The following is a 21,911-nucleotide window of genomic DNA, read 5'->3' on the forward strand; positions in this document are numbered from 1 at the left end:
ATTTCAGTAGAAAGCCATTGGAGGGCTTTAAGTAGAGGAATGATATATATATACCACCACACTCAGCCTATACTTGAAGAATAAAATTCTCATAAAATTTCCAACTCATAAAAAAAGAGTTTTTGGAGATATTCTTTGTATCTTTATTTTTTTTATTAATGAACAGATTTACTGACATTTTCTTATATAGCATTTCTATTATGTCTAGATGTAATTGATATATCTGTTACACCTATTATGTCTAGATATCTGTATCTATTACATCTAGAAATTTCATAAAAACTAAAGACATGCTACCCAAAATTTGTGTCTAAACCTATGAAGGGAAGTATAACAGTACTCAGCTTGTCTTGACATAATGGTTGGGTGAAAGTATGGATGCTTTGTAATGAGTATATAGCATTCAGAGCCAACAGAAACAACTTGTTAGTTGTCTTTGTAATCCCCTTGCCTGGCTTCCTCACTGTCCAGTTGAAGTGAAGATAGCCAGAGTCTGCCAGTGTGGAAGCATCAAGAGTTTGGCTTTGTACTTCTTTAAGAGCAGGAACAGCACATGAGAGCTTGAGGAAGCAATGAAGAACCCTCAGTGGTCTGGGAGGCAGCTTGCCAGATTCCCTCTAGTCCCCACTTGGTTGGTTACCTGTGATACCGAAAAGATTTATCTATGCAATGGGAAGCTTCAAATCAGTGTGATATGACTATAGAGAGAGAATGCTTTCCAGTTTCTTTGATTTGGTAGATGCTTTTATGCAGTGATAATTTTGCCATAATTTTTAGTTATAATAGCTGAAATATGTGGACTAAAGGGGACATGTAGGACAAACACAGGTGTTAAGGCTGTAAAACATTGGAGTAGTGATATAAACATTCTTAGGCATGTATTTGAAATTTCATTTACTAAAAAAATTAAGTTATTGAAACCTTTTTGATTAGCTTTTTTATCCTGTAAAATGAAATGTAATTCTAGCATATCTTAATAAATAATTAAAGGAGATATGGGGTTGCATTGATAAGGAATTAAATCATTTCATAATGAAGGGCAATTTTTCTTACTGAAAGACCAGTTTATGATTTTTTTCCCCTTGAACTAATAATAAACAGCTAAGAGAGAGCCCCCTAGGAAAAATTTTTTTTTTTACTTAAAAGTCCATTATAGAAAAATTAGACATGTCATTCAGAATTCTTAAGGGGACAAAATTTCAGGGCAAACATAATGTAGGTATTTGCTTAAAGGGAGATGACACCAATAATATAAAATAATCAACATGACAAAAAACTTCAAGTGATTTGTATTAGACTTTGAAATGAATTTTTGAAATTATTTATTTATTTATTTTTTAGATTCTATTTATTTGACAGAGCACAGGCAGGGGGAGCAGCAGAGGGAGAGAGAGAGAGAAGCAGCCTCTCCATTGAGCAGGGAGCCTGATGTGGGGCTCCATCCCAGGACTCTGGGATCATGACCTGAGCCAAAGGCAAACACTTAACCAACTTGAGCCACCCAAGCGCCCCACATTTTTGTAATTATATTGTAAAATGACAGCAGTGTGTCCAGTAATTCTGGGTATTCACTTTATACAAAATAATGAACCAGTGGAAAGCTTGATTTGTGGTATTTTGGACAACTTTTTAGACTTACACAAATCTTAGCTGGTTTTTGCTTCATACTTTGTGCTGTGGAGATTTTAAAAATAGAATAAAATTAAATAATAATGATATCCACTAACCTGATGTGAATATGATTGTTGTTCTCATTTTACAGGTTAGACAAGCTTAAAATAGTTAAGTAGCTTGCCAAAGGGTACTTGGCTCTTCAGTGGTGAAGCTTCTGTTCAGGTCCTGGCCTTCAAAGCCTTTATGCCTAACCATTATACTCTGCTGCCTCTTGTAGTAGCTCTGTGAATTGTAGGCTTCACTGCAAGTTGTTGCTTGTTAAATTTTTTTTTTTTTTAAAGATTTTATTTATTTATTTGACAGGGAGAGAGAAAGCACAAGCAGGCAGAGAGGCAGGCAGAGGGAGAGGGAGAAGCAGGTTCCCCGCTGAATGAGGAGCCCGATGCGGGACTCAATCCCAGGACCCTGGGATCATGACCTGAGCCGAAGGCAGCCGCTTAACCGACTGAGCCGCCCAGGCGCCCCATTGCTTGTTAAATTTTACTCAACAAAACTGTATTTAAATTTTTAAAAAATAGGCTTATTTCCAAAAAAGAAAAAAAGATAGGCTTATTTTACAACCTGGCTACTGGTAATGTTTCATCAGGCTGGCCATTTATTTCTAGATGTTCTCCAACATAGGTTTGATCATCATGGCATTCCTCTTTTGAAAATTTAAGGCCTCCAGTTGCTCTTTGAAGAATGAAGTGCCCAAAATGATGTATATGAAATTTATATGATATAAATTTCTTACAACCTGATTCCAGTCTACTGTATCCCCATTTTATTGTTTCTCCCCCTATTACTTAATATATTCAGTCTACTCTCTGGAATATTTCCTCTCCCAGTTTCTGTCCTTATTATTCTTCAAGACTCAGATAAAAATGATTCATTCCACACAACTCTCATCTGTGTCCCATGGCATATAATTCTTCACAACATTTATCACATTCATTTAGAGTCATTTGTGTCTGTCACTGTAACAGATTAAGTTCCTTAAAATCTGGTTGTTTTATTTTTATTTCTTGTGCCTAACACCAGGAAATAACTTAAACAATTTGAATGAGTACTGAAGCAAATTACAGCATTTGATTAGTAGTAATCAGGATTGTGTAAATGTTACCAGGGCATTCTTTAGATATTAACATTTAGTCACTGAGAAATTATTATAGTCAAGTTGAAGTGTGACTAAACCACAAAGTCTGTTCTAGTTTTTTGTTGGTAAAAAACAAAACAATTTCTGGTATTTTATGTTAAATGTAATACTTATCCTTAAGATTTTATTTATTTATTTATTTGAGAGAGCACGCGCGCGTTGAGAGAGCACAAGCAGGGAGGGGCAGAGGGAGAGAAGCAGGCTCCCTGCTGAGCAGGGAGCTCCACATGGGGCTCCATCCCAGGACCCCGAGATCACAACTTGAGCCAAATGAAGGCAGACGCTTAACTGCCTGAGCCACCCAGGCGCCCTTATCCTTAAGATTTTATTTTATTTTTTATTTTTTTAAAATATTTTATTTATTTATTTGACAGAGAGAGACAGCTAGAGAGGGAACCCAAGCAGGGGGAGTGGGAGAGGGAGAGGCAGACTTCCCGCTGAGCAGGGAGCCCGACGTGGGGCTCGATCCCAGGACCCTGGGATCATGACCTGAGCCGAAGGCAGATGCCCAACGACTGAGCCACCCAGGCACCCCATCCTTAAGATTTTAAATACAGGTTTAATTTTTAAGAAAATGCAGTATACCTAGTGATTTAAAATTTAGATCAGTTTTACAGTATGAGAAGATGGAATCCTTGTTTGGATGTTTGCCGATGTTAGTTGAAGCATTTGCTAGTAAAGACATGGAGGTGCTGTATTATAGATAGGTGTAAGTTACTTTTGCATAAAATGTTAGAGTAATAACCACCATCAGAAAAAAGGACTTGAAAAATTTTGACTAAAATTATATGCTGGGCATTTATGTGTCCATGTGCATAACCTTGAATTAGAATGTGTTGGAGATACAAGTGTGATACATGCTCTTCACATAGAATGACAAAACAAGTGGTGAACAAGACACTGTATATTAGAGTTTATTAGTGATCTAAGTTATACATTTATTATTTTTATTATCTCCTTTCATCTAAAATTTTTGTCATGTGATTGCAGCAGTATCTAATCCTGCCCCTGTTTGAGCACATCTATAACTGCTTACTTTCAGTAGTTGGAGGGGAAGCGAGATTAGCAAATTTGCCTGGGGACTGGGTTGGGGGAGGATGGGAGAATGAAAACCCTCCAGCAATTCTGACAAACTCTAGAAACCCTGAGGGGCGGTCCCTCCCTCTATTCTTCCTTGAGGTAAAATGTGGGAAAGAAGTAAAATGTGAGGGTTTTTACAGATTGAGGGAGCAGAAGGGGGGAAAGGTTAGAGGCCTTTGGGAGATCTAAATTGAGCTGAGAGAAGGCAAAGGAAAAAGAATTGAAGAAAGGGAAGGGGTCTAGAAGAGAGATTACATATTTCTTGAGGTTAGAAATAGGGTCGTGTGTGTTTCTCCCTACAGGCTTCATTTGGTTCCTTGTACATATAAGAAACCTCTGAAAGAGAAAGAAAAAAGGAAAGGAGATCGGTCTCTTCCAGAGAGTTCGTGACCATTAGCATGGATTGATGGGCTCTGCTGGTTCTGGGTCTCTAAGACAAGGAGCCCTAGAGTTTGACATTATTTCAGAATGTCTGTACAGAAGCCCTGGCATTGTTAGAATATGCTATATGTTTTCCTTCTTCCTTGTCTCCTTTTTATTACTTAGCTAGCTACATACCTGGAATTTTGGCTCTAGAATAATTTAAAGATTATTTTTGCTAAGAAAATATCTCTGGAAAAAGTCATGTCTATATGATTCTTTAAAACTACTTCCTGGCCCTTTAGAACCCTCTGTTTCTTTTTTTTTTAATTGAGGTACATGGGTACATTACATTGGTTTCAGGTGTACAATATAGTGATTCAGTTGACCCTTGAAAAACACAGGTTTGAACTGTGTGGGTCCACTTAAAAATGGATTTTTTTTAAACAGTTCTATAATTGTATTTTCCTTATCATTTTCTTAATATTTTCTTTTCTCTAGCTTATTTGTGAGAAAACATTATATACATAGAAATGTACAAAATATGTGTTAACCAACTGTTATTGGTAAGGCTTCCTTCCAGTCAACAGTAGGCTATTAGTAGTTAAGCTTTGGGGGGGTGAAAAGTTAAATGTGGATTTTCAATTGTGTGTGGTGGGGGGTAGCATGTTCAGTGGTCAACCGTTGTGAAATGATCACCACAGTGGGTAGTTACCATCTGCCCACCGGTACATGGTTACAGAATTCTTTTTCTTATGGTGAGAACTTTGAAGATTTACTCTCTTAGCAACTTTCAGATTTGCAGTATGGTATTATTAACTATGGTCGCCATGCTGTACATTAATTTCTATGACTTATTTATTTTATAACTGGAAATTTGTACCTCTTGACCCCCATCACCCATTTCTCCTACCACGCCCTCCATCCCTGCCCCTGCTCTGGCAACCACCAGTCAGTTCTCTGTATCTATGATTTTTTTTTTTTTAAGATTTATTTGTTTATTTTAGAAAGGGAGGAGGGGGAGAGGGAGAGAGAGAGAATCTCAATTAGACTCCTCACTGAGCGCGGAGCCAGACATGGGGCTCTGTCTCACAACCCCAAGATCTTGACCTGAGTTGAAACCAAAGAGTCAGTTATTCAACCAACTGAGCTGCCACCTCCCTTCCTGGAAATAAACATAGATCCTTTTTAAGCTACTGACTTTTTAGGTTTCTTTTAGAATATCTTAGCCCATTCCCTGAGAATACAACATTAAATCAGTACCTGTAAGAAACACCACACCTTCAGTTATAAAAACAGCAAGCAATCTGCCCTGTGCCTGGCCCCAAGGTAGGTGGTGGAGCTGCTGCACAAATGAGAAAACTTGCTCTCTTGAAGCTTCAGACATTTTTAAAAATGAGATATAGTTGACATATAACATTAGTTTCAGGTGTATAGCATAATGATTGAATATTTGCGTATATTGTGGAATGATCGCCACGATAAATCCAGTTAACATCTGTTACCACACAGTTGCAAATTTTTGTGTGTGTGATTAGAACTTTTAAGATCTACTTTCCTAGCAACTTTCAGTTACATAATGCAGTATATTATTAACTGAGTCTCACCATGCTGTACATTACTGACTTATTTTATAACTGAAGTTTGTACCTTTTAACCCCCACCCCAGCCTCTGGCAATCACTAGTGAGTTCTTTTTTTTTTTTTTTAAGATTCCACATATAAGTAAAATCAAATGATACTTGTCTTTCTCTGACGTTTCACTTAGCATAATGTCTTTAAGATCCACGCATGTTGTTGCCCATGGCCAGATTTCATTCTTTTTTATGGTTGAATAATATTTCCTTGTATGTATGTATGTATATCTTTATAGCTATATCTATCTATCTAATTTATCTATCTATACACACCCTGCATTTTCTTTATCCTTTTGTCCTTTGATGGACACTTAGGTTGTTTCTGTATCTTGGCTCTTAATAAATAGCACTGCAATGAACACAGGGTACAGATATCTTTTTGAATTAATGTTTTCATTTTCTTTGGATAAATATTTCATGTGTCTTGGCCATCGTAAATAATGCTGCAGTGAACATGGGGGTGCATATATTTCTTCAAATTGGTGTTTTCACTTTCTTTGAATACATACCCAGAAGTAGACTTGCTGGATTATATGGTAGTTTAATTTTTAATATTTTGAGGAACCTCCATACTGTTTTCCATAGTGGCTGCACCGATTTGCATTCCCACCAACAGTGCACAAGGTGTAGAACCCTCTATTTCTTAAATGCATGTGCTTGATCTCTGAGTCATGCTTGGTCCTAGTTCAGTAAGCCTTTCAGGATGATGTTCAAATTTATTCTAAATCCTTTATTTGAAGTCGTCTTATATCCCCTTCACAGAGAACCATTGACAGGTATAGAGGGCCTTGGTCATTGCATATCATATAAATAGATTTAGGGTTCACAAATGGCAGCCTTCTTTGCCCAGTCCCCATTATACACAAAAATAAAAATCACAAATAACAAAGAATTGTAATGTTTATAACCATCAGTAATTTTTTTGGCAAGCTGAAATCTGTTGAAATAGAACGATGTAAAAAATATTTAGGTTTAGAAAACCAACAGAACAGAATGAGGAGTAGTGTGAGTAAATACTGGAGTGGGGGCAGGTTTGGGGTTTGGGATGTATGGAAGCTCTTCATGAGAGAACACTGCGATGCCTGGAGCAGTGGATTAGCTGCTGCTTTTTCTGGTCCTCTTGCCTTGTTAGTGTTCCCCATCCGCCTAGATGTGGAGCCTCTCGCTGCCTGAGTGATGTTGCCTTGCCGTTGCGCGCGCTCTCTGTGTCATGCGGAAGGGAATGTGTGGAGCCAGATGACTGGTCACAGTTGGAGCACCGAAGTCACAGCATTAGATCCCCCACGGAGCTGTTGGTCATGGAACAAGAGCAGTAATAGCTAACTCTTTAAGCTGTTACTGTGGGTCAAACTTTGTTCTCAGGGCTTTAAATGTAGAAACGGATTTAAAATTTAAACCATTCCTATTGGTGAGTACTGCCTGCCATTTTACAGATGATGAAATCCAGAATGGGTTATATACATATATATAGCTAGTACGTGGAGGAACCAGGATAGGAGCTCAGGCAGTCTGGCTCCAGGGCCTTTGCTCTCAACCACTTCACTTTGGGGAGAATTACGGAGTTCAGTCGGATACCACTTCTGTTATTAAGTAAGACTCTTTATGTGCAAGTAACAAAAGTCTAATTCTAACTCCTTTGAATAAAAAGATGAGATCATTATAAGGATATCCAAGTATGTGAATGATAACTCAAGAACTGAAATGTTCTGGGTACCAGAAACAGCAGAAGCCAGGGATTCGTTCTCTCGTCTGCTTTTCTCTGCAAATGTGCTTTATTTTTTTGTCATAATGCAAACTGCTGCTGGCTGCCCCATAGCCTGCCTGGAGGAACATGGCCTCAGATACGCAGAGAGAAATGAAATTAACGCCTCCCCCCCCCCCCCCCCCCGCCTTTTTTTGACAGTTCTAAAACTTCTGGGTAAGGGGCCAGTTAGTAAGTTAGTACAGCTTGATTGACTTCTGGACCAACCAGCTAGCTTAGTAACTAAAGTAAAAGGGTCCAAATGACACCAATGTTGATAGTTAATTTAACAAAATAGAAATTGGTTTCTAATAGAAGAAACCTATTCACTTAGATTTTAATAACTGGCCATTTGATTTTCTTCAGTACTCTAAGCTCTGTGAGAATAGGGCCCATGCCAGCCACCTAGCACAGTGCTTGGAAGATGGCAACTGCTCATATGTTTACTGAATGAATGAAGGAATAAATAAATAATTTTCCTGAAGAAGGAACACTTATAAAAATAGAATTCAGTTTCTGATCATTGTCCATGTACAGATATTCTGCTGGACCAAAACATGATTTTTAGCAAGGGAGAAGGGACTGTATTTTTCCTGGGGTGTGGAAACCTAGAAGGGAAAATATAAAATACTAATTTTAACTATATAGTACCACATCTCCTTTTGGTTTTTTCCCCCGTCTTTTCTCCCTTTTTCCTCAACGTCTGTATGTTTGTCTCACAGAACTTTCTTTTATTCTATCAAACTCCTTCATTTCTCTCTGCATAGTATAAAATGAAGATATTATTTTCTATTTTTTAAATACAGGTTTTGTGCTGCCTATTCCTAACCTAAAAAAAAAAAAAAAAGTCATATATAATAAAGTTAGAAGTTAATAGACTATCCCATTGGGGAAGATTTGTTTCCTAGGCACCTTTGGGAGCAGCTACATTAATGAATTTAATTTGGTTTATTATTTTAGATAATAAATTGTTTTCCCCCCATTTTTAGAATATTAATACAAAGTTAGGTTGGAAGATACAAGTAGTGATTCAGAAAGCCACATGAGGTCTGAAAGCCACCCTGAAGCAGTAGTTACAAAATACTAATTTAATGCATTAGAGAAGTATGTTGGATAGCAGCGTTAGCAAAGCAGGAGAGAGTGTAATTTCTTGTATTTTCAGCAAATTTTGTTGTCTGTATAAAGAAAATTATAGGCATGAGTGTGAAGAAAGAAGCTGATTTAAGATGCCAAAAGTTTTATAGCCAAAAACTCCCAACTTTTGATAGATGACCTAACAGGTTAATTCTTGGTCCATGTGCCGACATTTTTTGAAATGTCACAGGGACAAGGCCTTTACAGTTTCTTTATGAGCCCCACACAGCTTCATTATTATGTAGTTGTGCAGTTATCTTTGCTATAATAAAAGCTTGGTGTTTTTATTTTTTATTTTTAGATTTTTATTTATTTAGAGAGAGTGTGCATGTGCACACGTGTGCAAACAGGGAGAGGGAGAGAATTCCAAGCAGACTCTGCACTGAGCCCGACGTGGGGCTCGATCTCATGAGCCTGAGATCATGACCTGAGCCAAAGTAAAGAGTCAGATGTCTTAACTGACTGATCCACCCAGCACCCCCTATAAATGTTTTTTAAATTAAAATATTTACACAATGGGAGATTTCAGTTTGGGGAAAATTTCTTTAAATATAATAAACTCAGTTTTGGGGGTAACAGTGGATATAGTTATTAGTTGGTTTTGGGTTTCCTTTATGAAATCATCTTTTATTTCTGCCCAGTCTCTTAACGGCTTTAAAAAAAGGGATGTACAGGGGTGCCTGGGTGGCTCAGTCGGTTAAGCGTCTGCCTTTGGCTCAGGTCTTGATCCTAGGGTCCTGGGATCGAGCCCTGCGTTGGGCTCCCTGCTCCGTGGGAGCCTGCTTCTCCCTCTCCTCCCTGCTCATGCTCTCTTCTCGCTATCTCTGTCACTATCTCAGTCTCTCTCAAATAAATAAAATCTTTAAAAAGGGGGAGGGATGTACAGTCCCCTTTCCCTTCCCTTAAGTTAATGGAATTGCTTTTTTTTAATTTCTTTTTAAAATTAAAAGGAATTTATATTGAATTTTAAGACTTGTGGTATTCCCTGTACTGTATACAAATCAGTGTGAGGAATCACTGCACCAATTGGTAATATTTAAAATTTAGAAAAAGAACAGAAAAAGGCTGGGCTAGTCGTACAGTGTGTTAACCTTTTTTAGGTTTTGCATATTGAGTTACTTATTTGAAGTAATCACTTAAAGCAGTCTTGTATTGTTTTATGTTTAATGCAGTGGTTCTCAACCCTGGTTGCTGTTTCAGTTACATGTAGTTTAGAAAAATACAGATGCCAGAGCCCACCCCTACTGAATCATCTCTAGGGGGAGGCTCAGGCTTCTGCATTAAAACAAAATACAGAAGCCAGAGATAACCAAGGAAGTAATGCATGTTTTGCATATAGTACACCTCTGGTCAGTTGCTGTTTTTATGACATAATTATAAATTATTAAAACAAAGAGTCATTCAATTTTAGAAACTTTCATTTTTTCAGTTTTTTTTTTTAAGGGAAATCTCAGGGTAAAAATAAGTATAGCTTTTTCAATTTATAAATTACTGTTTGAAGAACCCTGATGAATTGAGACTGATTAAATTTCACTGTGTTCAGTACATAATCTACAGAAATCCTCAAAATAAAGTTCACTTCAACATAGTAGCTTTATACTTACAGGCATGAGTTTTAAGCTATTTTCTAATAACTTCTTTTCAGCTGCTGCTTTTATGATTTAGTTATATAGGAAATACTAGATAGATTTCTCAGAAAAAACATTTGAGCTTTTACTGTAGATGTTAAGATTACTTTCTAGGTTACATGGGCCTTCTGGAACAAGAGCTGCATAGGATACAGGTGAAATACATGGAAACAGCAAGAACTAAAGCATTTTAAAGTCTTGGGAATTCAGTTTTGTAACTAAAGTAAATAGGAATATCCGAAATGAGTATTCAGGTAATAAAACTAGCCATTCATGCATGGAATTTAGGAAACAGCTGAGTTAGAGCATCTGCCTTCAGCTAAGGTCATGATCCCAGGGTCCTGGGATTGAGTTCCGCATAGGGCTCCTTGCTCAGCAGGGAGCCCTTCTCCCTCTGCCTGCCACTCCCCCTGCTTACTCTCTCTCTCTCTCTCTCTGACAAATAAATAAATAAAATCTTAAAAAAAAAAAACAGTTTCCCATTTCATTTATTGCTCATAAGTTTTCACCTATAATGCATTTCACTCGTTAAACATCAGGTATCTTCCATGTGTTAGGAACTGTATTGGGGGATACCTGTAAACAAGATAGACTAGGTCCAGGCCTTTTTGGAGCTCTTAGCCTGGGAGAACAAGAGATTTTAAACAAATAAAGGGGCTCTAAATGTTACTCTGAAAACGGCAAAGTGTTTCTGTTCTGGTGAGAGGCAGTTCTTTTGTTCTTTCTCCCAAAGAGCAATATTGGCTGTTCTTGGACATTTTAGAGCTGAAAGGGAACTTAGGTCTAGTTCATGTCTTCATTTTATAAATGAGAACACTCAGATCTAGGGAGGTGATGTGACTTTCCTAAAATGGCACAGCTGAGGACTGGTATGGGTGGGGATAGAACACCAGTCTTCTGATTACTGCCCATGCATGAGTGAGTCACATGACAAGATCATGCACAGAATCCATTCAGCCCACTTTCATTGATCTGCTTTATGCTCTCTTTGTGCTAGATTGCTGGGATTACTCAAAATGAAGACAATAAAGCTCATATTAAGTAGTTCGCATTCTAGAGCAAAAGACAGGCAGTTTTGGGGAAAAATACATAAAGGAGTTACTTGTTTAGCATATTGATTAAGATGGCAGGTCTTGGAATCAGACTAAGTTATGTAAATTTGGGAGGAACACAAATATTTGTACGAGGATAACAATGCTTATCTCATAGGTTTTGAGGATTTAAAAATATATTGTACATAAATTACTTGGAACAGTGCCCTGATCGTAGTAAGATCACAGTTCACAATAGCTGTTACTACTTTAAAAAGCATTCTTAAAAAATTATACTATTTTACAGATCAGGAAGTTGAAGCATAAAGAAGTAAAGTAACTTGTCCATGATCACACAGCTAGAAAATTTGGGAGCCAGGATTTAAAAGCAAGGAATCTAAACAAGTGCTCTGTTTAGACTTAAGGGGCTGAGTCAGAGAGTATCTTTCTGACCTACCACCAGTACTCGGAAAGCTCTCAAAATTCTAAGCATCCCATGATGTTGGTGTCACACAGTTAGTAATATGTTAACTGTTGAAGTATTTAGTGATATATTTGCTTTCTTCTGAAGTGAGGAGGGACTAAATTTTGGGAATGTTGCCCACTATATCCAAGTCCAATTTGCCGTATATTTTTATTTTTAGCATTGGCTGATCCCACCTTGAAATTCAGAGGGTTTATGATATGTTAAAAATCGTAAGTGTCTTGTTGCATTTTATTAAGCATTGAACATAGTTTGTATTTGGTTGGTTTTGGTCTTTGGCTTTTTGTTTTTTAATTAGGGAAGTAGCTTACATATGTTTGAGCAAGAATGGTTTATTTGATAAGTGCCATTTCTATCAACTTCAGTCTTTTGAGGAACTTTGGGCATAGAGAGAAGTAATATATGGTATGTGCTTTCAATAGAAGATAGAGTCTGGTAATTTGGAGAATTGAGAATCTTTATCATTCTGTTGAAAATTTTCCTTTTTTTTCCATGGTATTGCTCTATTCTACAAATTGATAGTTTTAAGTCCCTGCAGGAGAAGCTTTTCATATTGATTAGTGATTTAGTAAGTGATAGCTGGTACATGACTTTTAAAAATATTTAATATGAGCTTCTTTTAAGCAGCATATAGTTGGGACTTGCTCTTTTCCAGCCTGATGGTCTGCCATTAAATTGGAATGTTTCAGCCATTTATGTTTAATGTTACTGTTGATGTGATTGGATTTAAATCTTCTGTCTTAATGTCTTGTTTTCTGTTTGTTCCATCTGTTCTTTATTCGCGGTTTCCATATTTCACACTTTATTTTGGATTGAGGTGGGGTTTTTTTTAATTTGTTTCTTTGATCAATGTATGCCTTGTTGGGTTAGTAACTATAACTTATTGTTTTGTTTTTTAGTAGTTGGTATAGAGTTTATAGAACACATCTTTAGCGTATTACACCTTCAAGTGATACTATGCCCCTTCTTTATAGTACAGGATCCTTCAACATTTCTTGCTTCCAACCAGTGTGCTTTTGTTTCATAAATTTTATTTGTACATGTTATAAACCCTACAATACTTTGTTACTGTTTTTTGCTTTAAACACTTAATTATCTTTTAAAGGGATTTAAGAAATAATTAAAATTTATCTTTTCCACAAATTTATTACCATTTCTGGTGTTCTTTATTCCTTTGTGTAGTTTCAGATATACACCTCATTTCCTTCCACTTGAGAGACTATCTTTAACTAAAATCAGGTCTGCTGATGATAAATTCTTTAGGTTTTTGTATGCCTGAAAAAAATCTTTATTTTGCCTTTGTTTTTGAAACATTTTTGCAGGGTATAGAATTCTAGAGAGACCGTTTTAACATATTTTTTCTGACCCTTTCCCTTTTTGTATATTAGGCTGTTTGAAGTTGTTCCACAGATCACTGATGCTCACTTCCAGCGTCTTTTTTGTGTGTGTCTGTTTTGAGTATTTTCTGTTGCTGTGTTTTCAAGTTTATTCATCTTTTCTTTTGCAGTGTCTAACATACTCTTATTCCCATCCAGTGTATTTTTCATCTCATGTATTTTTCATCTGAAGGCTTAATTTTTGGGTATTTTTATAATTTCCATGCCTGTACCTAACACATTCAGGCATTTGTCTATCATTTTGAACTTACCGAATAGTTACAACAACAGTTTACTCTCTTTGTCCATTAATTTTATTATCTCTGTGATTTCTGGATTTTTTTAATGTTGATTGTTTTTTCTCCTCACATTTTTAAACTTTTCCATATCTGGGAATTTTTTATTGAATACCATACACTGTGAATCGTAACCTTTTTGGGTGCTGGATATTTTTGTATTTTTAAATCTATTCTTTGGTTTGCAGTTAAGTTCAGATGTATTTAAGTTACTTGGAAATAGTCTGATCCTTTTGAGACCTGCTTTTAAGCTTTGTTAAGAGTGATCAGAACAGTAATGAAAGCTAATTTTTCACTTCTACTGAGGCAATACCAATCTTAGTATTTTACCCAGTGCCCTGGAAATTGAGGTTTTTCTTCTCTAACTAGTGGGAATACAAACTATTCTTAATCATGAGGTACCCCTGGAAATTGTTCCCTCTGTTCCTGCTGGGTATTCTTTCCCTGGCACTGGGTAGTGCTGTGTCCTCTCACACATGTGCTGATCAGTACTTAGCCAGATACTTTCAGGGGACCTTTTACAGATCTCTGGAGTTCTCTTGCTGTGCAGCTCTTTCTTTTCTAGTACTTGCGAGCTCTACCCACTGTGGTTGCCCATCCCTACACTGCAGGGGCAATTGTAGGTCTTCCTGTGTTTGTTTTTCGTTCTCAGGAATCACTGCCTTGAGCTGAGCTGCCTTGATGTCCACTGTCTACAAACTATTGTTTCAGATATTTTGGGTTTTTTAATTGTTTAAGGTGGTAGGGTAAATTTGGTTCCTGTTATTCCATCTTGGCCAGAAGCTTGACCCATGACATTTTTCTTGTAAATAAAAGTCAGTCATTAGAAAATAGTACTTCTTTGTTATTCCAGCTTTTATACATTTATACTGATAATATTTACTTTTAGAAATGTTGGTGAACTGTTTGAAAAGATTGAAAGGATATAAGGAGTTATTGGAAGCATTAAACTCAAATGGCTTGTGCTTAAAATTTTATGTGCTCTAATGAGTAAGAGATTTTATTTAAAATTCATGTTGACGGGGCACCTGGGTTGGCTCAGTCGGTTGGGCATCTGTCTTTGGCTCAGGTCGTGATCCTGGGGTCCTGGTGTTGAGCCCTGCGTCAGGCTCCTTGTTCAGTGGGGAATCTGCTTCTCCCTCTCCCTCTGCCCCTTCCCCCTGCTCGTGCTCTCTCTCTCAAATAAATGGATAAAATCTTAATGAATGAATGAATGAATAAAATTCATGTTGATATTTGGAGACTGATACTGTTTCTGGCCATATCAGCTGTACTTTGTGATTAGAATTTTTAATTGTTTTAGACTATTGATTTTTTTTTTTTAAGGGTTCTGAATCTCTGATTTATTAGACAGCATGGAAATAACAGGTTTAAATTATTTTACAAAAAGAGCTCAAGCTGCTCATAAACAGCAGCTGGGCTTTCTGGGGGTAAAAACAATTCTTCGGACTACCACACAAGGACCCAAAGACTCCTCATCCTATACAAAGTCAGCATGAAAGGGCACACAGACGAGTTTTTTTTAAGACAGAAAACAGAGAAGTCCACATACTAAATAAGGTGTCCACAGTGACTATAACGCATCCCTTAGGGGATAAGTATGTATTTGTAGGAAGCAAAACAAAGCTTGCCATAGAGAAACCACTTTCACGAGATGGTTAGGTGGATTTGGGTTTTGTTTCTGCATCTGTCATTTGGCGAATGAAGATACCATCTTCAGGATGTTCTGTGTCATCCATTTCATACATATACGACGATGCTATTGCAAGCGTGGTCCCGTCATTACTGAAGGCCAGGGATGCACTGCTCGTGGGGTACAGATGTAACTGGCATAGTCGTTTTTTGTTAAATGGATCCCAAATGTTTACAAATCCATCAGAGCCACCTGTAGAAAATGTATTGTGGATGTTGTGAAAGGAAATGGCATTGACTGGGTAAATCTGCTCGATATTGCTCTCCTTTAGTCTGTGACACTTGAAGGCATACTTCTTCTTCTGTACCTCAGGGCTTGGGTCCAAGTACTCAACTGCCACTCGGCCTTCAGTGGAGCTTAATACATAACCCTGCTTGTTTGCCGGATGCAGCGAGTCTGGTACCTGAGGCTGGACTCCCGGCGCTCCCGCACAGAGCCCATGTGCCGTAAGTCCCACGCCAGCACTCTGCAGCCTGCAGTGCCCACAATCAGCCGGTCTCCAGACACTGAGAAGGGTATACACCTTTTCAGGCTGAGAGAAGGTCCCTGCATTACGAGGAGTTCTGGGATCCCACAACTTCACTGTCTGGTCCCAACTCCCTGTCACCATCATATTCACTTCAGGACAGTATTCAACACATCTGATAGGGGCGTCATGGGTTCCAACGAGATTTTCTTGATCAGTGTTCAAATCATGCATTTTCAGTTGATGGGCTAATCCCCCACTCCAGGCATGTGTTGGATCATAGAAGGCGCAGTCCGGGACAGCGCCGGTGTGCGGGTACTTGAGCCGCGTGGAGTTGGCCGGCACATCGTAGAGGCGCACTGACATGTCCCAGGAGGAGACCAGCAGGAACCGGGAGGTGTTGGGGCTGAACTTCACCGAGGAGATGCCGTCCTCGGGTGGCTGGTTCAGTTTGAACTCGTTAGAACCGGTCATCTTGGGCTCCCCTTAGAAGCAACTTGGCTGCCACTGACCGCCGCCACCACCTCCTCGCTTCCCTCCGAGCACTCCTAGACTATTGATATTTTTTAATCCCTCTACTCATACTGGTTTAGGACTAGGTATGTGTTGAGTGCATATTAATTCTAATATAATTACAGCTCATTAGAAGAATTTATTGTTGATTATAGTAGAATTTAAATAGCTACATTGTTACAGATTACATTTCTACTTCAAATTTCTGTTGGATGTATAAATATACTTTAAATCTAATAAGGAGAAAATGTAAACATCATAAAATTATCTTTTATACTTTTTTATTTTAAAAAAATTGCCTTTTCTAAACCAATGCCATTCAGTTCTGGGATTCTGGAGCCACATTTGCAGTCACCATTAACCAAAAAAACCACATGACTACTTTTGAACACAGTGTTGTACTGTACTATTCTGACACAAATTTGAAATCATATGGGTTGGTGAGTGAAAATACGACATGCAGCTGCAAGTCCCAGTTTTATACCATTGTCCTAGATCTTTTTGTTTTGCGGAAGTGTGTTTGGGTGGTAGTGGTTTAGAGTTCCGGTAGGAGAGGGTTGATGGTGGGTGGTGAGGGGGTAACTGCTGTTGGAGGACAAAAAAGGAGTCTCTAAAAAGACTTTGAGGCACAGAACTTAGTACTTTGATTATTCTAGTGGTTGTTACACTGGTGATTATTCTAGTGGTTGCTTATTTACCTTGAAACATTTATTGTAACTAGATGAAAGTAAATATGGTGTAACTTTTAGTTTGACTTAAATGGGAGGTGAATCTCAGGTTTAACAGGCTTTGTGTTAGGATCAGGTAAGAAAGTAGGTTTGAACTGTTTCATGGCCCATTGAGGGGTTTTTTGGTCTTAGGGTGTTTTTTAGAATAGGTCTTTTCAGTATCTTATATCTGCTTTAAATACCCCTAAATTCTTTTGATCTGAGGATAGGGAAGCAGTGTTTTAGGCCTCCTTTGGTTATATAAACTGAATTCAGAGCTTGAGGAAATAAAACTGAGTCTATTCTTATATACAATTCTGTATTAAAATCTAATAGCAGTTTTTGTGATATGAAATCTCATTACCATGAGTTACAAGTATATTTTTAGGGTTTTAAAATTTTGATCTTTTAAGTTATACATATGATTTTATACTTTTCAAGAGAATGAAAATTCCTCATTTTAGAACACTAAATGGAATAGACATTTATACCTTAGATTCTTCTGGAATAGATACTCAGAGGTTCAGTTTTTCCTTCCTTGATATCTTTGACCTCTGAGAAGAGCCAACGGCTTATTTTATTTAAATAAAGATCCCTATAATAGTATAGTTGTGGTATAAGTACGATAAAGTTTACCATATGCTATTATTATATAGTTCATATACTATTTATATAAGTATATAAATATAATACTATATATAGGGCTATTTACTACTATAATATACCACAGTGTGTACACTATATATATTCTGTATAAATGCATGTTTATATATACATATATATATATATAAAATAGTATGATATAAAGCTGTTTTTCTGTCAAGAGCATAGTTTGAAGACAGTTTCCTTCAGATTTCTACAGTTAAAACTGACTTTCTTTGGGAAGCCATCTATTACCTAAGGGTAAAGAGGGGGACAGGGGAGGCTCATAGGTTACCATAATACCTTGATTGGGTCTGTGTAATTATGAGATTGATAACCAGTCTTGTTAACTACAGAATAGACAATTCTAATTGTTAAAATATTTATTGATTGACATTCTGAACTGTGCACAGCATTGTGCTGTTAATGAAAATGAGAGGGCCACTGCACAACTCTGTGGAGCACCATTCTTCTAACACTCTAGATTGTCTCAGTTCTTGTTTGCTTGCAGAAATTTATCTTAAATATTTGGTGCCTACTGCTATTGGATAGATTATAATGTTTTGCTTTGTTTTTTAAAGAATTTATTTATTTGAGAGAGAGCGTGTGCAAGCCTGTGCACAAGTGGGGGGGGAGGGGCAAAGGGAGAGGGAGAAGCAGGCTCCCTGCTGAGGAGCTGGGCTCCATCCCAGGATCCCAAGATCATGACCTGAGCCAAAGGCAGACACTTACCTGACTGAGCCACCCGGGCGCCCTGATTTTAATGGTATTTTATTTTATTTTATTTATTATTATTATTTTTAAAGATTTTATTTATTTATTTGACAGAGAGAGACATAGCGAGAGAGGGAACACAAGCAGGGGGAGTGGGAGAGAGAGAAGCAGGCTCCTCGCGGAGCAGGGAGCCCGATGCGGTGCTCGATCCCAGGAGCCTGAGATCATGACCTGAGCCGAAGGCAGACGCTTAACGACTGAGCCACCCAGGCGCCCCTTTAATGGTATTTTAAACACAAAAGTATTATTTAGTTTTTTGTGACACACAGTCTACTTTCAATCAATGAGAGCTATAATGATTTACTCCCTACCTTCTCCACTCTTACCTTCCACAGTCATTTTCGCCTCTGCTTCCTATTAGTTTGTTTTGTCTTAAATCAACATCTTTCCACTTTCCCTAAAGCGTTCATGTCATTAGCACTGCATACATCTTCCATGCCACAGTCATCTTTAATATATATGTGGCTTTTACAACAGTGGACAATCCAGAGGACTCTCATATCTATCTGCAGCCATCCTCGACTGCCCTCTGGAGTCAGTGTTTTCAACCAAACACTGGAACTTAAAAACAAAACCTGTCTAAAATAGTTCCTTCACCCAAATGCTTTTCTTGTGTTCTTTTATCTCTTTAATGGGTATCCTACTTTTTACTCAAATTACAGATAATACCATCTTTATCCTGCATTGTGATTGTACCAATTCAGGATGTCTTCTTGATATTTCTTTCACCATTTATATATATTTTTTATGCTTAGGGCTCTTCTGTTACATGTAAAACTGGGGTATGTAACAGTAATTTTAGTGTAGAGCTGTGTGTGTGTGTTGTGTTATGTTGGGAGTGGTCTCTCCCAGGTGCAGGCTACAGTAGCTAGCTTGGTGTTAGCAGTCTCTCCACCAAAAAATAAAAATTGAGAATTTGTATAAATTGTAAGTTCCTTTTTCTCCTTTTTCCTATTTGCTTATTTTATTCCATTTTATCCTCATTTTCTACTCCAGTTAACCCCAAAGCACTCCTTCTAATGTGTTTCTATACATTATTAATATGTCTTCCTGCCAGTGTATGTAGTGTATTTGTATTTTTAACTTACATAAATGATATTATCTCATTTTGTTTCCCACTTTTTTACTGAGCACTATGTTTTAATCTCCCTGTTGCTCTGCAGAGGCCTAATTCATTGGTGTGAACTGCTGCATAAAATTCCACCAGGTACATATCCACTCTCTGCAGAAGCCCTGGTTGCTTCCAGCTCTCCCCCACCACTGGCAGAGCAACAGGGAGCATTCTAGCATATGCTTCTATGAACCCCTGTAAGAATTTAGCCAAACTGCAGAGGGATCACAGAGTTTGCTGAAGTTCAGTTTTACTTAAGTTGTGCCAGATACTTCTCCAGAATGGTGGTATTCTTCTCCGTGCCTACTAGTTGTGGGGCATGAGAGTTCTTGTATCCCTAGATCTCCTTGGCATGGTCGGATTTTCAACTTTTTATCATTCTGTAGATCTAAAGTGGTATCTTACAATTTGATTTGCATTTTCTTGGATTATACCCCTCTTTATGTTAGTCTCTTGTCTTGTTAGATTTTTGTGTATCCTATTCTGTATATTGCCTAATCATATCACTTGCCTACTCTTTGCACCAAAGTTCTGTTTGGATATGTTAGATATTAAACCTTTGTTCTAGGTTTTGCATGTATCTTCTCCCTCTCTGACCACTATCTGTTAGCTTTATAGTGTATAGGTATTAATTCTTCATTATAAATTTAATTCAATTCCAGCCTAAATTCCAGTTGGATTTTATTTTCTTTGAGGCAGCTCTATAAACTTAATCTAAATATATGTATGGAGAATGTGTTCAGGAACAGCTAGGTCAGTCTTAGAAAAAGAGTATGTTGGGAGAGAGTGGTTGTTGCATTACCAGATGTATAAAGATGTGCCCCAGTAGTACAATGTTATTCTTGCCCTGGCCTTGTATTGTAGTAAGATAGACAAATGAAGAAGATTTAGAGTGCTCAGAGATAGACACGCATGTATTTGGATTTTAATATGTGATTACCATGGTACCAGAAAAACAGTGGGGGAAAGGATGGAGCGTTTAATAGATGGGTGTAGGGAAAACTGACTCACCATATGGAGACAAATAAAACTGAACTCCTACCCTAATACCATATATGAAGAAAGTTCTAGGTAGATTAAAGGTCTACATGTGAAAGGTAAACTGTTAAAGTAGGTTTTTTTGGTGGTAAAAAAGAAAATGTGACCCATAGGCTACAAAGGACTTTGTAAGCCTATCTTCAAAAGCACAAATTTTAAGGTAAAATGAAATTAATTTATCACATGAAATTTAAATGTTCTGCTTAATGGACTTCTCCTTTTAACCTCAGAATCTAAATGTCTGGCAGTGTGCATTGCGTGCCTTTAAGGGAGGCGAGGCCGAGTTGGCTCTGCATGTACGTACTGTGTTGGCAGAAAGAAGGAAGCCTCTCTGTTCTCTGAAGTTGCTCACATCTTACTCAGCTATGAAATTAGAAGTCTCCACTTGACAATTTCCCATGTTTACAAGCGTCTGTAGAGGAATGGTCTAGATCAGTTTTTTCTAAATATATTATCTATGACAGAATTGCACCAGGTGGTTGTTAAAAATGGAAATTCCTCTTTTCTCCATCTCTCCCTCTCCCATTGTTTCAGTACAGGTCCAGATAGTAAATATGTAAGGCTTTGCAAGCCATGTGGTCTCCGAACTGTTCAACTCTACCCATAGTACAAAAGCAGTGATAGACCATACATAAATGAAGGAACATGGTGGTGTTCCAATAAAACTTTATTTATAGACACTAATAAGATATTAGTGTCACAAAGTATTATTTTCTTTAAATTGTTTTCAGTTACTTAAAAAATGTAAAATTTGCCATTCTTACCTTGTTTGAACAAAACAGTCAGTGGGCCTGATTGGCCCATGTGAGTCATAGGTTGCAAACCCTGCTCCAGAATGGTCCTTAGTCAACTGAAGTTTGAAAACCAGTGCTCAGGATTATCTAATAAAATTAATTGTTATTGTCTGTTATTTTGGGAAATTTCTTGTTTTATCATAAACTTCCAGTGCTTCATGAGAGAAAGTAGTTCTCAGTGGTCAGGAAGGAATAATTAAATAAATCTCTTATGGTCTAATGTAACATTTGACTTATTTTAGTTGCTTCTTAAACATGTTCAGGAATGGATAATGAAAAGGAAAACTGGAGTGTTTGTTATATTTACTATATCCTGAAGTATACCATTCGAGATGGAATTGGTAGAGATGAAAAATAGAGGCAGCCTTTTTTTTTTTTTCTTCTATTTAAAATAACAGTAGTATGGTGTCTAGCTGGGTTTTTTTCCTTTCAAAATGATTTATCAGGATGAACAAATAACTCCTACCTTGAAATACTCTAAGGATAGGAACCAGGTATGCTTTGTGAGGTCAAAGTGTTAGTCATGTTAGGGGCGTCTGGGTGGCTCAGTCAGTTGAGGGTCAGACTCTTGATTTTGGCTTGGGTCCTGATCTCAGGG

At 37.5% G+C, this 21,911-nt stretch overlaps 1 protein-coding gene and 1 pseudogene across 4 annotated transcripts in view; one reads left to right on the plus strand and one right to left on the minus strand.

The window, feature by feature from the left end:
* Positions 1 to 21,911, plus strand: part of UBE2E1 (ubiquitin conjugating enzyme E2 E1) — an 85,673-nt gene that overhangs the window by 23,742 nt on the left and 40,020 nt on the right. The window lies entirely within an intron of this gene.
* LOC118547730 (mitotic checkpoint protein BUB3 pseudogene) lies at positions 14,887 to 16,277 on the minus strand (annotated as a pseudogene).

This window comes from Halichoerus grypus, chromosome 1 (genome assembly GCF_964656455.1).
Source record: "Halichoerus grypus chromosome 1, mHalGry1.hap1.1, whole genome shotgun sequence".
NCBI lineage: Eukaryota > Metazoa > Chordata > Mammalia > Carnivora > Phocidae > Halichoerus > Halichoerus grypus.